Source organism: Hyperolius riggenbachi, chromosome 8 (genome assembly GCF_040937935.1).
Source record: "Hyperolius riggenbachi isolate aHypRig1 chromosome 8, aHypRig1.pri, whole genome shotgun sequence".
Taxonomy (NCBI): domain Eukaryota; kingdom Metazoa; phylum Chordata; class Amphibia; order Anura; family Hyperoliidae; genus Hyperolius; species Hyperolius riggenbachi.
This window is the reverse complement of record NC_090653.1, coordinates 5,047,908-5,062,259: the sequence shown is the minus strand read 5'-3', so window position 1 is coordinate 5,062,259 and position 14,352 is coordinate 5,047,908. Positions and strand designations below refer to the sequence as shown.

Here is a 14,352-nt window from a genome sequence, read left to right as displayed (position 1 = left end):
GTGCGACCCTGCCTCTGCCTGCACTGCCATCCAGTGTGTGACCCCGCCTCTGCCTGCCATCCAGTGTGCGACCCTGCCTCTGCCTGCACTGCCATCCAGTGTGTGACCCCGCCTCTGCCTGCACTGCCATCCAGTGTGACCCCGCCTCTGCCTGCACTGCCATCCAGTGTGTGACCCCGCCTCTGCCTGCACTGCCATCCAGTGTGCAACCCCGCCTCTGCCTGCACTGCCCTCCAGTGTGACCCCGCCTCTGCCTGCACTGCCATCCAGTGTGCGATCCCGCCTCTGCCTGCACTGCCATCCAGTGTGTGACCCGCCTCTGCCTACACTGCCATAAAGTGTGTGACCCCGCCTCTGCCTTCACTGACATCCAGTGTGTGACCCTGCCTCTGCCTGCACTGCCATCCAGTGTGTGACTCTGCCTCTGCCTGCCATCCAGTGTGTGACCCCGCCTCTGCCTGCATTTCCATCCAGTGTGTGACCCCGCCTCTGCCTGCACTGCCATCCAGTGTGTGACCCCCGCCTCTGCCGGCACTGCCATCCAGTGTGCGACCCCGCCTCTACCTGCACTGCCATCCAGTGTGTGACCCCCGCCTCTGCCGGCACTGCCATCCAGTGTGCGACCCCGCCTCTACCTGCACTGCCATCCAGTGTGCGACCCCGCCTCTGCCTGCACTGCCATCCAGTGTGACCCCGCCTCTGCCTGCACTGCCATCCATTGTGTGGCCCCGCCTCTGCCTGCACTGTCATCCAGGGTGCGACCCTGCCTCTGCCTGCACTGCCATCCAGTGTGTGACCCCGCCTCTGCCTGCCATCCAGTATGTGACCCCGCCTCTGCCTGCACTGCCATCCAGTGTGACCCCCGCCTCTGCCTGCACTGCCATCCAGTGTGTGACCCCGCCTCTGCCTGCCATCCAGTGTGCGACCCTGCCTCTGCCTGCACTGCCATCCAGTGTGTGACCCCGCCTCTGCCTGCACTGCCATCCAGTGTGACCCCGCCTCTGCCTGCACTGCCATCCAGTGTGCAACCCCGCCTCTGCCTGCACTGCCCTCCAGTGTGACCCCGCCTCTGCCTGCACTGCCATCCAGTGTGTGACCCCGCCTCTGCCTGCACTGCCATCCAGTGTGTGACCCCGCCTCTGCCTGCACTGCCATCCAGTGTGCGATCCCGCCTCTGCCTGCACTGCCATCCAGTGTGTGACCCCGCATCTGCCTTCACTGCCATCCAGTGTGTGACCCCACCTCTACCTGCACTTCCATCCAGTGTGTGACCCCGCCTCTACCTGCACTACCATCCAGTGTGTGACCCCTCCTCTACCTGCACTTCCATCCAGTGCGTGACCCCGCCTCTACCTGCACTGCCATCCAGTGTGTGACCCCGCCTCTGCCTGCACTGCCATCCAGTGTGTGACCCCCGCCTCTGCCTGCACTGCCATCCAGTGTGTGACCCCGCCTCTACCTGCACTACCATCCCGTGTGTGACCCCACCTCTACCTGCACTTCCATCCTGTGTGTGACCCCCGCCTCTGCCTGCACTGCCATCCAGTGTGTGACCCCGCCTCTGCCTGCACTGCCATCCAGTGTGTGACCCCGCCTCTGCCTGCACTGCCATCCAGTGTGTGACCCCGCCTCTACCTGCACTACCATCCAGTGTGTGACCCCACCTCTACCTGCACTTCCATCCAGTGTGTGAACCCCACCTCTGCCTGCACTGCCATCCAGTGTGTAACCCCACCTCTACCTGCACTTCCATCCAGTGCGTGACCCCGCCTCTACCTGCACTGCCATCCAGTGTGTGACCCCGCCTCTGCCTGCACTGCTATCCAGTGTGTGACCCCGCCTCTGCCTGCACTGCCATCCAGTGTGCCCCCGCCTCTACCTGCACTACCATCCAGTGTGTGAGCCCGCCTCTACCTGCACTTCCATCCAGTGTGTGACCCCGCCTCTGCCTGCACTGCCATCCAGTGTGTGACCCCGCCTCTGCCTGCACTGCCATCCAGTGTGTGACCCCGCCTCTGCCTGCACTGCCATCCAGTGTGCGACCCCGCATCTGCCTGCACTGCCATCCAGTGTGTGACCCGCCTCTACCTGCACTACCATCCAGTGTGTGACCCCACCTCTACCTGCACTTCCATCCAGTGCGTGACCCCGCCTCTACCTGCACTGCCATCCAGTGTGTGACCCCGCCTCTGCCTGCACTGCCATCCAGTGTGTGCCCCCGCCTCTGCCTGCACTGCCATCCAGTGTGTGACCCCGCCTCTGCCTGCACTGTCATCCATCATGACCCCGCCTCTGCCTGCACTGTCATACAGTGTGTGACCCCACCTCTACCTGCACTTTTATCCAGTGTGTGACCCCCGCCTCTGCCTGCACTGCCATCCAGTGTGTGACCCCGCCTCTGCCTGCACTGCCATCCAGTGTGTGACCCCGCCTCTACCTGCACTTCCATCCAGTGCGTGACCCCGCCTCTACCCGCACTGCCATCCAGTGTGTGACCCCGCCTCTGCCTGCACTGCCATCCAGTGTGTGACCCCACCTCTACCTGCACTTTTTTCCAGTGTGTGACCCCCGCCTCTGCCTGCACTGTCATCCAGTGTGTGACCCCGCCTCTACCTGCACTTCCATCCAGTGCGTGACCCCGCCTCTACCTGCACTGCCATCCAGTGTGTGACCCCGCCTCTGCCTGCACTGCTATCCAGTGTGTGACCCCGCCTCTGCCTGCACTGCCATCCAGTGTGTGCCCCCGCCTCTACCTGCACTACCATCCAGTGTGTGAGCCCACCTCTACCTGCACTTCCATCCTGTGTGTGACCCCCTCCTCTGCCTGCACTGCCATCCAGTGTGTGACCCCGCCTCTACCTACACTACCCTCCAGTGTGTGACCCCACCTCTACCTGCACTTCCATTCAGTGCGTGACCCCGCCTCTACCTGCACTGCCATCCAGTGTGTGACCCCGCCTCTGCCTGCACTGCCATCCAGTGTGTGACCCCGCCTCTGCCTGCACTGCCATCCAGTGTGTGCCCCCGCCTCTACCTGCACTACCATCCAGTGTGTGACCCCACCTCTACCTGCACTTCCATCCAGTGTGTGACCCCGCCTCTGCCTGCACTGCCATCCAGTGTGTGACCCCGCCTCTGCCTGCACTGCCATCCAGTGTGTGACCCCGCCTCTGCCTGCACTGTCATCCATCGTGACCCCGCCTCTGCCTGCACTGTCATCCAGTGTGTGACCCCGCCTCTGCCTGCACTGCCATCCAGTGTGTGACCCCGCCTCTGCCTGCACTACCATCCAGTGTGTGCCCCCGCCTCTGCCTGCACTGCCATCCAGTGTGTGACCCCGCCTCTGCCTGCACTGTCATCCATCATGACCCCGCCTCTGCCTGCACTGTCATCCAGTGTGTGACCCCACCTCTACCTGCACTTTTATCCAGTGTGTGACCCCCGCCTCTGCCTGCACTGCCATCCAGTGTGTGCCCCCGCCTCTACCTGCACTACCATCCAGTGTGTGACCCCACCTCTACCTGCACTTCCATCCAGTGTGTGACCCCGCCTCTGCCTGCACTGCCATCCAGTGTGTGATCCCGCCTCTGCCTGCACTGCCATCCAGTGTGTGACCCCGCCTCTGCCTGCACTGCCATCCAGTGTGTGACCCCGCCTCTGCCTGCACTGTCATCCATCGTGACCCCGCCTCTGCCTGCACTGTCATCCAGTGTGTGACCCCGCCTCTGCCTGCACTTCCATCAAGTGTGTGACCCCCGCCTCTGCCTGCACTGCCATCCAGTGTGTGACCCCGCCTCTACCTGAACTACCATCCAGTGTGTGACCCCACCTCTACATGCACTTCCATTCAGTGCGTGACCCCGCCTCTACCTGCACTGCCATCCAGTGTGTGACCCCGCCTCTGCCTGCACTGCCATCCAGTGTGTGACCCCGCCTCTGCCTGCACTGCCATGCAATGTGTGACCCCACCTCTACCTGCACTTTTATCCAGTGTGTGACCCCGCCTCTACCTACACTACCATCCAGTGTGTGACCCCACCTCTACCTGCACTTCCATCCAGTGCGTGACCCCGCCTCTACCTGCACTGCCATCCAGTGTGTGACCCCGCCTCTGCCTGCACTGCCATCCAGTGTGTGACCCCGCCTCTACCTGCACTACCATCCAGTGTGTGACCCCACCTCTACCTGCACTTTTATCCAGTGTGTGACCCCCGCCTCTACCTGCACTACCATCCAGTGTGCAACCCCGCCTCTGCCTGCACTGCCATCCTGTGTGTGACCCCGCCTCTGCCTGCACTACCATCCAGTGTGTGACCCCGCCTCCCCTGCCTGCACTGCCATCCAGTGTGCCACCCTGCCTCTGCCAAGGGCAGGGACCTCCTCCTATTGTTTCCTATTTTGCTGTAATGTATCATATGTTTACCAGTTCTTGCGATATGTCATGGATGCCATGATCACACAGTGTCTTCAAAGAGAACCAGAGACGAAAACTCATAATAGATTTATACATTTTATAAGAAAAATGTTGTTTTATAATTCAAACCACACTGGTCCTTTCTATCCTGGTTAACTTTCCTTTATAGTAACATTTTACAATTAGTAATATATCAATTTAAAGGATAAAAATAAAGTTTAGAGTCAATCAAACCAGTGGTGATCCTAGTGTTAGGCGGCAGGAGCGGCCCGCACCAAGTACCCAGACTTGCAGGGGTGCCGCCAGGCCTCCTGCCGCGGCCCTCTACTGTCAGATTCCGTGCTCTCGCTTTGCTATACTCACGTGGCCCCGATCCGATCCAGCGCAGAACCTCGCCAATCTCCTGCGGGCTGCTCAGCTCCTGTCACCAGTTACTTCTGTCTGCGCAGACGTGAGAGACGCAGGTCGGCTGTCTCATCACCATGGTAACTTCCGGCCTGCATCTCTCACGTCTGCTCGGACGGAAGTAACTGGTGACAGGAGCTGAACCCTAGGTACGCCACTGAATTAAACACATTTTTTAGTAGAGAATTATATATAGAGAAATATATATAATTATTAGAAAGAGGAACAAAGTCCTGAAAGAGGGACAAATGAGGAGGAAAGAGGGACAGGGCTCAAAAAGAGGGACAGTTGGGAGCTATGCCCAGTAGGATGTAGAGTTTCCTCTCATCTGTGGAGGTGAAATCCTGGATGTGGGTGGAGAGTCTCTGGAAGTGGGCGGTCCTCACAGGTGCATATTTGCAGCAGTGTACCAGGAAGTGGGCCTAATCCTCCAAGACCCCCTGGTCACATTGGCCTCAATTCACTAACATGCTGGAGATAATAAGGCAAGACAAAACCTCCACACAGTGAGAGAGTTATCTTATTTCTTCATTCCTTAAGTTACCTCCTCTGTAGTTATCTCCTCAATAGTTATTTTCACACACAGTTAATTAACAGCCTGTCTTTAACTTTAGAATTCTGGAGTTATTTTAAGGATTGGAGAGTTAACTTAAAGACAGAAGAGTTAACTTTAGGTTTGCCTGAGGTAAAATGTTTCCTGAATATGACATGCCTTATCACCATGGTGATCACTCTAGAAACGTTATTAAAGACAGGAGATAAGCTTAGTGAATTGAGGCCATTGTCTCTCTTCACAGGCAGAATACACAACCTTTACAATCTATAGCATAGATAGACAGATTCTGTGCGAGGGCGGGGTCTCCCGTGGAGGGGGTTGGGGGTCCAGTCTCCTGTGGTGGTGGTGGTCGGGGGATATGGCACGGATCCACCTCTATGCAACGAGGAGGAGGTATTTCTAGGTAACACTCCTTGTTGTCGCCTGGCGTGGGGAACACATCTCTACAGATTGAACATGTTGCTGAACATGGTATGCGGATTCTGCGCTCCTCTGCAGCACCATCTGGCATTACTATAGGTAGCCACACACCATGCAATCCTGATTGTGCAATCTTACCGGTCTCACCGCCTCCATGTCGTGTGAAATCTAAACTTAATAAAGGACTCTAAAGGTGGCCACACACCATACAATTTGTTTAATATCTGTTCAATTCAAGAATAGCAATCAATTTTTCTGACAGACTGTAACAATTTAAAAGTCTAACCAATGTACCACACACACACCTATGTTCCATTTTTCCCCAATCATGAATAAAATAACTGAAAGCTCCCAAAAAATTGATTGGAGCTGTACATCAAGTAACTGACAATCCAACACACACCATACAATTCTTGATAAAGTTGGTCTGAAATTTCCAATATCCAAAATTCGATAAAAACTGGGAAATCCGATCAGATTTATCGATTGAAAAAAATGAAAAGCTCTCGATTTTTCGGGACAACCAATCGTAATTATCGAATTGGCAAAAAATTGGATATTTTAATTGTACGGTGTGTGGCCACCTTGAGTCTTGTCGGCTTCTACAGTCAGTAAATGTGGCCAGACTGTACAAAGTTGTACAATCGAAATTTAGTAGTGTGTGGCTAGCTTCAAAGGAAGGAGAGGGAAAAGGGGGAGGAGGAAGGGAGGAGAGTGAAAAGGGGGAGGAGGAAGGGAGGAGAGTGAAAAGGGGGAGGAGGAAGGGAGGAGAGTGAAAAGGGGGAGGAGGAAGGGAGGAGAGTGAAAAGGGTGAGGAAGAAGGGAGGAGAGCGAAAAGGGGGAGGCGGAAGGGAGGAGAGGGAAAAGGGGGAGGAGGAAGGGAGGAGAGGGAAAAGGGGGAGGAGGAAGGGAGGAGAGGGAAAAGGGGGAGGAGGAAGGGAGGAGAGGGAAAAGGGGGAGGCGGAAGGAAGGAGAGGGAAAAGGGGGAGGCGGAAGGGAGGAGAGGGAAAAGGGGGAGGCGGAAGGGAGGAGAGGGAAAAGGGGGAGGCGGAAGGGAGGAGAGGGAAAAGGGGGAGGCGGTAGGGAGGAGAGGGAAAAGGGGGAGGAGGAAGGGAGGAGAGGGAAAAGGGGGAGGCGGAAGGAAAGAGAGGGAAAAGGGGGAGGAGGAAGGGAGGAGAGGGAAAAGGGGGAGGCGGAAGGGAGGAGAGGGAAAAGGGGGAGGCGGAAGGGAGGAGAGGGAAAAGGGGGAGGCGGAAGGGAGGAGAGGGAAAAGGGGGAGGCGGAAGGGAGGAGTGTGAAAGGTGGGAAAGTGGAGGGGGATGAAGAAGAGAGGCGGGGAGAACGATAGGTAGGAAGACAGGATGATAGAAATAGAGGCGGGAGAGAATGGTGGCGGTGGAGGAAATGCAGAGGTAGAGGGAGGGGATGGAGAGAATGGTGGGGTGGGGGGGAGGGGATGGATAGAGAATGAGGGGTGAGGGGGAGGGAAGATGATGGAGGAGGGGTGTGATGAGGGGGAAGGGAGGAAGTGGACACATTTGTAGGAAAAGAAGACAGAAGAATTCTCGCGGTTCCCAGGGAGATAATTCTGCAGGGAGAACAATAACCATAACTGACACCTAAAACAAACAGACATGTGAAATTGATGGAATCTCGTTCACCTCTGAAGAGGAAGATGAAAAAGCTGAATTTCAGGCTCGGAATGCTGCGGATAATGAGAAGCCATCATCGAGGTCCCTCGTCCGTCCGCATTATCAATCAAGCACATGAAAAACATTAGAGGGAAGATGTTCTATTAATCAGCTTAGCTTCAGAAGTCGTCTTCCTTTTTAGCAGACTAATCTGAGCTGCATTCCTGATCCGGGGAGCTGATAAATCAGACTTATGGGCCTAAATCATCCCGTCATTATCAGCTTACTACATGCTTTATGAACCTCTTTTATGTACTTTATACTTCTCCATCCGTGGGAGGCCCAGGGCGACTCAACAAGGTCCAACGCCTGAGATAACAGAGGACGCCTCATCTGACATTACAGATCACCAACAACGGGGGGCGCCAATCACCACCGGAACATGTCCAGCCTCCAACCTGAGATAATAGAGGAAGCCCAATCCCACATTACAGATCACCGACAACAGGGGCGCCATTCATCACCAGAGCACGCCCAGCCTCCAACCTGAGATAACGAAGAAAACCTCACCCCGCATTACAGATCACCGACAACGGGACGCCAATCCCCACCGGAACACGCCCAGCCTCCAACCCGAGATAACTAAGAAAACCTCACCCCGCATTACAGATCGCCGACAACGGGGCGCCAATCACCACCGGAACACGCCCAGCCTCCAACCCGAGGTAACGGAGAAAACCTTACCCCACATTACAGATCACCGACAACGGGGCGCCAATCATCACCAGAACATGCCAAGCCTCCAACCCGAGATAACGGAGAAAACCTCACCCCGCATTACAGATCACCGACAACGGGGCGCCAATCATCACCAGAACACGCCCAGCTTCCAACCCGAGATAACGGAGAAAACCTCACCCCGCATTACAGATCACCGACAACGGGGCGCCAATCATCACCAGAACACGCCCAGCCTCCAACCCGAGATAACGGAGAAAACCTCACCCCGCATTACAGATCACCGACAACGGGGCGCCAATCATCACCAGAACACGCCCAGCCTCCAACCCAAGATAACGGAGAAAACCTCACCCCGCATTACAGATCACCGACAACGGGGCGCCAATCATCACCAGAACATGCCAAGCCTCCAACCCGAGATAACGGAGAAAACCTCACCCCGCATTACAGATCACCGACAATGGGGCGCCAATCATCACCAGAACACGCCCAGCCTCCAACCCGAGATAACGGAGAAAACCTTACCCCACATTACAGATCACCAACAACGGGGCGCCAATCATCATCGGAACACGCCCAGCCTCCAACCCGAGATAACGGAGAAAACCTCACCCCGCATTACAGATCACCGACAACGGGGCGCCAATCATCACCAGAACACGCCCAGCCTCCAACCCGAGATAACGGAGAAAACCTTACCCCACATTACAGATCACCAACAACGGGGCGCCAATCATCACCGGAACACGCCCAGCCTCCAACCTAAACTGCTCAGGAGAGACGAGAGATGGACAACCTGAACCTGATCTTCAGCATGAAACTGATCCAGAATCGGCCTGGCAACGCCACATACATCCGCCTTGGTGCCCCGATGCTGTCCCTAATGATAGGTGTCCCCCCGGTGACCCGTGCAAGGCTCACATTTCCTGTCCGCGGCCTCTGATTGTCCCCTGCTGGCTACCTGGATTCCTCCTCTCCATACACGTGCGCTTCACGTGGTTTCCTAATGAGAGCGCACGCATGTGACGTCACACACTTGCGCCCTTACTAGGAAACCACATGGGGCGCAGGTATGTGGAGCAAACATTGCACCTGGAGCCAGCACCAGGCCACGGACAGGTAATGTACACCTTGCATGGGGGACATCTATCATTGGGGGGGAGGGGGAGGCAGCGCCGGAAGTTTCATTGCGTTTGTCGATCGTCTTGAACAGGTCCAGATTTACATCACAGGAGCCTATAGGCACAGATGTCTTGGCACCTATTAGCCTACAAACACCCATGGAATCGCACCACAAGTGTGCTGGCTGGCCCAGCTGTCACTTCTCCTTTAGTTCCAGTGCCCTTCATAGGTACTTACAGGAGCCCCTTTGTATTAGATAGCCAGTATTACTTTGCCCCTGAGATCTCCTCAGTGAAATGTCAAGAGCAGGGTGAGTAGCCTCTCATTTACACTGTGCTCAGGACTCTGCATCTGGGAGGGAGGCGCTCGAGGAGCAGAGTGAGCTGCCTTTGTATCATCAGGTGCCTCTAGGCACGAGCCTACAGTGCCTTATGGTAAATCCGGTCCTGGCCTTGAAATTGCTCACCGTTCCCGACGCACACCCGATCAAGCAAGTCGGCCCAACATCTTGCAGCATGCGCGATAGACAATGTGACCAATTTTCGACCCAATTTGGTGGCACCAATTTTGATCCAATTTGATTATAATAATCAAACCAGATGGTTGATCGGCCGCCAAGTCGCCTAATGTATGGACACCTTTAGAATATGACCAGGGGACAAAACCGCCCTCAGAAGAGGTCCTACAAAGCCTTATTATATATACAGAGACCAGGCGAGCAGGGCTGAAGCTTGAAAGTCACAACAGCATCTTGCAGTCGTGCATCACAATCCAGCACTGGCTGAATAGTGTAGTGGTTAAGGGCTCAGCCTCTGACACAGGAGACCTGGGTTCGAATCTCGGCTCTGCCTGTTCAGTAAGCCAGCACTAATTCAGTAAGGAGTTCTTAGGGCAAGTCTTCCTAACACTGTTACTGCCTATAGAGCACGCCCTAGTGGCTGCCTCACAAGCGCTTTGAGTCCGACAGGAGAAAAGCGCTATACAAAAAATAAAAAAAAAAGGAATTATTACATCAGGCCATGGACAGCACACTATAATTTCCCTACATAGTAGGGCGTTCAGAAAACCAAAGCATGCCAACACATCTGTGATTGTTTCTTTACTGTATTGAAGATTAGAAGAACTGGGGGGCACGGCGGGGGTCCGATACCTGGAACAACGATTTACATATAACCCATATTATTAATAACCTTTCCAGAGCTCTTACAGGAATATTAGCATGAATTTACTTATTTATGCTTTACCAGAACTTATTTCTGACAAGAAGAGCGTAAATATGGAAGCGGGAGAAACCGGTCATCCCACGCTTACCGCAAGCTAACTTTTATCTTAAATGCCATTTTTCAAAGTTATAGCTTTATTTCAAAAGAGCCGATTACAAGAAAACAGCTTCTTATCTGGGAATATTTAGCCTCGTATAGACATCGTTCTGGCATCCAACACTTGCTGATTATTTCAGCTGATAGTCTGCTGCCTGTTCGGGCATGTGCTGTTTTGGCGTTGGACACAGATTGGCAAGCAGGCCTGGATTGGTTTTAGCCGATTGTTGCTCTACCACACCGCAGACGCTTCCAGAGAAATGTTATTTTGGTTCTCAGATTGTTACACAAACTCTGTGGTTCGCCTGATATATTAACTTTTTGAACTCCATCGTGTTTGGTTACGGGCGTTGCTGTGCCCTTATATCTTCTAGCATAACGTGTGTATGACTTTATATGAATAGTGGAAGCATTGTCCATAGTAGAGTTGACCAACTTGAGTTGCAACACGTGTAGCGGACAATCCATGTGGCTGCTGTCCACCACTGAGGTGAGCACTCTCTACACGCCACCATCCACCTGGTGATCACTTAAGCACCATCTCCCAGCAAAGCCCATTTCATGTAGGGACAACTTCTACCCTGATCTACTGTCCAGTCACTATAGTTATAGTGTGTAGCACCTCTTGGGCGGAGCAGCAGACCGGGAGAGGCACGGTCCCTAGAGATTGAATGTCTGAGACTCCCCCATGGCTGTCCCTCATTCTTCTGCCTCCATGCTTTGTCCATGTACAGCTTGTATATCTGTGCAACTTTGCTGTGCCATCAAAATAACTCAACACTCAGCCATTAAAGTCTAACCTGCTGGTAATAAAAGTGAGTACACACCTAAGTGAGGAATGTCACAATTCTGCCCAATCAGACATTTTCCCTCCCCGGGGTCATGTGACTGGTTAGTGTTACAGGTCTCAGGTGTGACTGGGGAGCAGGAGGTGTGTTACATTTGGTGTTATCGCTCTCACACTCTCTCATACTGGTTACTGGAAGCTCAGCATGGCTCCTCATGGCAGAGATCTCTCTGAGGAGCTTATAGAAGAACTCTGCCCAATCAGACACTTTCCCTCCCCGGGGTCATGTACCTGGTTACTGTTACAAGGTCTCAGGTGTGACTGGGGAGCAGGAGGTGTGTTACATTTGGTGTTATCGCTCTCACACTCTCTCATACTGGTTACTGGAAGCTCAGCATGGCTCCTCATGGCAGAGAGATCTCTGAGGAGCTTATAGAGGAATTCTGCCCAATCAGACATTTTCCCTCCCGGGGTCATGTGGCTGGTTAGTGTTACAAGGTCTCAGGTGTGACTGGGGAGCAGGAGGTGTGTTACATTTGGTGTTATCACTCGTACACTCTTATACTGGTCACTGGAAGCTCAGCATGGCTCCTCATGGCAGAGAGCTCTCTGAGGAGCTTATAGAGGAATTCTGCCCAATCAGACATTTTCCCTCCCGGGGTCATGTGACTGGTTAGTGTTACAAGGTCTCAGGTGTGACTGGGGAGCAGGAGGTGTGTTACATTTGGTGTTATCACTCTCACACTCTCTCATACTGGTCCCTGGAAGCTCAGCATGGCTCCTCATGGCAGAGATCTCTCTGAGGAGCTTATAGAGGAATTCTGCCCAATCAGACATTTTCCCTCCCGGGGTCATGTGACTGGTTAGTGTTACAAGGTCTCAGGTGTGACTGGGGAGCAGGAGGTGTGTTACATTTGGTGTTATCACTCTCACACTCTCTCATACTGGTCCCTGGAAGCTCAGCATGGCTCCTCAGGGCAGAGAACTCCCTGAGGAGCTGTAGCGCTACATAAAGATGGCCGAGGCTATAAGAAGATTGCCAACACCCTGACCCTGAGCTGCAGCACGGTGACCAAGACCATGCAGTGGTGTAACAGGACAGGTTCCACTCAGAACAGCCCTCACCTTGGTCAGGCAAATAAGGCGAGTGCACATGCTTAGCATCCAGACTCTGTGCGCTGCGAATAATGGCCGTGTGTTGTGTTATTTTGATGGGGCAGTAAATTTACACTGTTATACAAACTGACTGCTTTACATTGTGTCACATCTGCAGTGCTGTCCCATAAAGAGATATAAAATATTTACAATGATGTCAGAGGTGCACTCACACTTTGAGTTACTGTATTATTTATCAGGGATTTTATTTTTGGTCCGCAGAGTCTAATAACGTGACAAACGGTCATCATATCATTGTATTTACTTACGTGACGTTCTCCTTTGCCTAGGCATAAAGAAGCAGCGTTTTCCCCTCAAAAACGCGAAACAAGATGAACTTTCTTTTACATGAATTACCAATAAGATGTGAAGCAGATGACAAGCCGGCTGAGAATTCGCAGGAAGTGAAATATAAGTGATAAGTTTGCTTTAAGTAATGAGATGCTTGTTGTATCTCACAATCCTGCAGTTTGTAGACCTGGAGGAACAGTGTTATGCTGGGAATACACGGTTCGTTTTTGCCTTCGTTTAAACCTTCGTTTCGATTGTGCCTTTTGTCCTTTTCGATCCCGAAATAATCGGTCATACGGTTAATATCACCACCCACGGTTTCGTTTTTTTTTTCGATTCTGATGGTTTCGTTTTTCCAATGATCGAAGGCTGCAAAGAAACGAAACGAAAATCCCTTTTTACAGGGATGGACTAGCATAAACGAATATATAATCGATCTGAACAGCCATCAAGCCTACCAATGGCTCGATTAGATGGATAAAGAGAGATAATATCAAACATGTTCGATCACTAGTCGTTCGTTTTTGGGGTCTATTAATCGAAACTATAATGAGATTATGACTATTTTCACATACGTTTTCAACACTCGATTCGTTTACCGAACGAATCGAAGGTTTAAACGAAGGCAAAAACGAACCGTGTATTCCCAGCATTAGAAAGAACTTTCATTATCATATGAAGGTTTTTCACCAACACAAATAGTGATCTGCAAACTGAATTAGGTGCGGCGAACAGACACCGAAAACATCTGCTGCGCACTTTACAGGTTGTGATTGTGAACCTGAGAGGGTGCGAACGCCAGTGTCACATCCCCAGCGTACAGGTGACATGGCGATACGCCACGTGTACCTGACATCTCCTGCAAACAGGCGCCATGGCGATACGCCACGTGTACCTGACATCTCCTGCAAACAGGCGCAACGGCGATACTCTACCCGTACCTGTCATCTCCAGAGAACAGGCGTCATGGCGATACGCCACGTGTACCTGACATCTCCTGCGATCAGACGCCATGGCGATACGCCACGTGTACCTGTCATCTCCTGCAAACAGGCGCCATGGCGATACTCTACCCGTACCTGTCATCTCCAGAGAACAGGCGTCATGGCGATACGCCACGTGTACCTGACATCCCCAGCAAACAGACGCCATGGTGGCACGTCACCTGTACCTCGCATCCCCAGAGAACAGACGCCATGACGATACGCCACGTGTACCTGTCATCTCCTGCGAATAGACGCCATGGTGATACGCCACCCATACCTGACACCCCCAGCGAACAGACGCCATGGTGGCACGTCACCTGTACCTGTCATCTCCTGCAAACAGGCGCAACGGCGATACTCCACCCGTCCCTGTCATCTCCAGAGAACAGGCGTCATGGCGATACTCCACCTGTACCTGACATCCCCAGCGAATAGACGCCATGGTGATACGCCACCCATACCTGACACCCCCAGCGAACAGACGCCATGGTGGCACGTCACCTGTACCTGGCATCCCCAGAGAAC

General features: G+C 53.3%; 1 protein-coding gene across 4 annotated transcripts in view; it reads right to left on the bottom strand.

The window, feature by feature from the left end:
- Positions 1–14,352, bottom strand: part of DIAPH2 (diaphanous related formin 2) — a 1,596,586-nt gene that overhangs the window by 271,875 nt on the left and 1,310,359 nt on the right. The gene's annotated exons all lie outside the window — the stretch shown is intronic.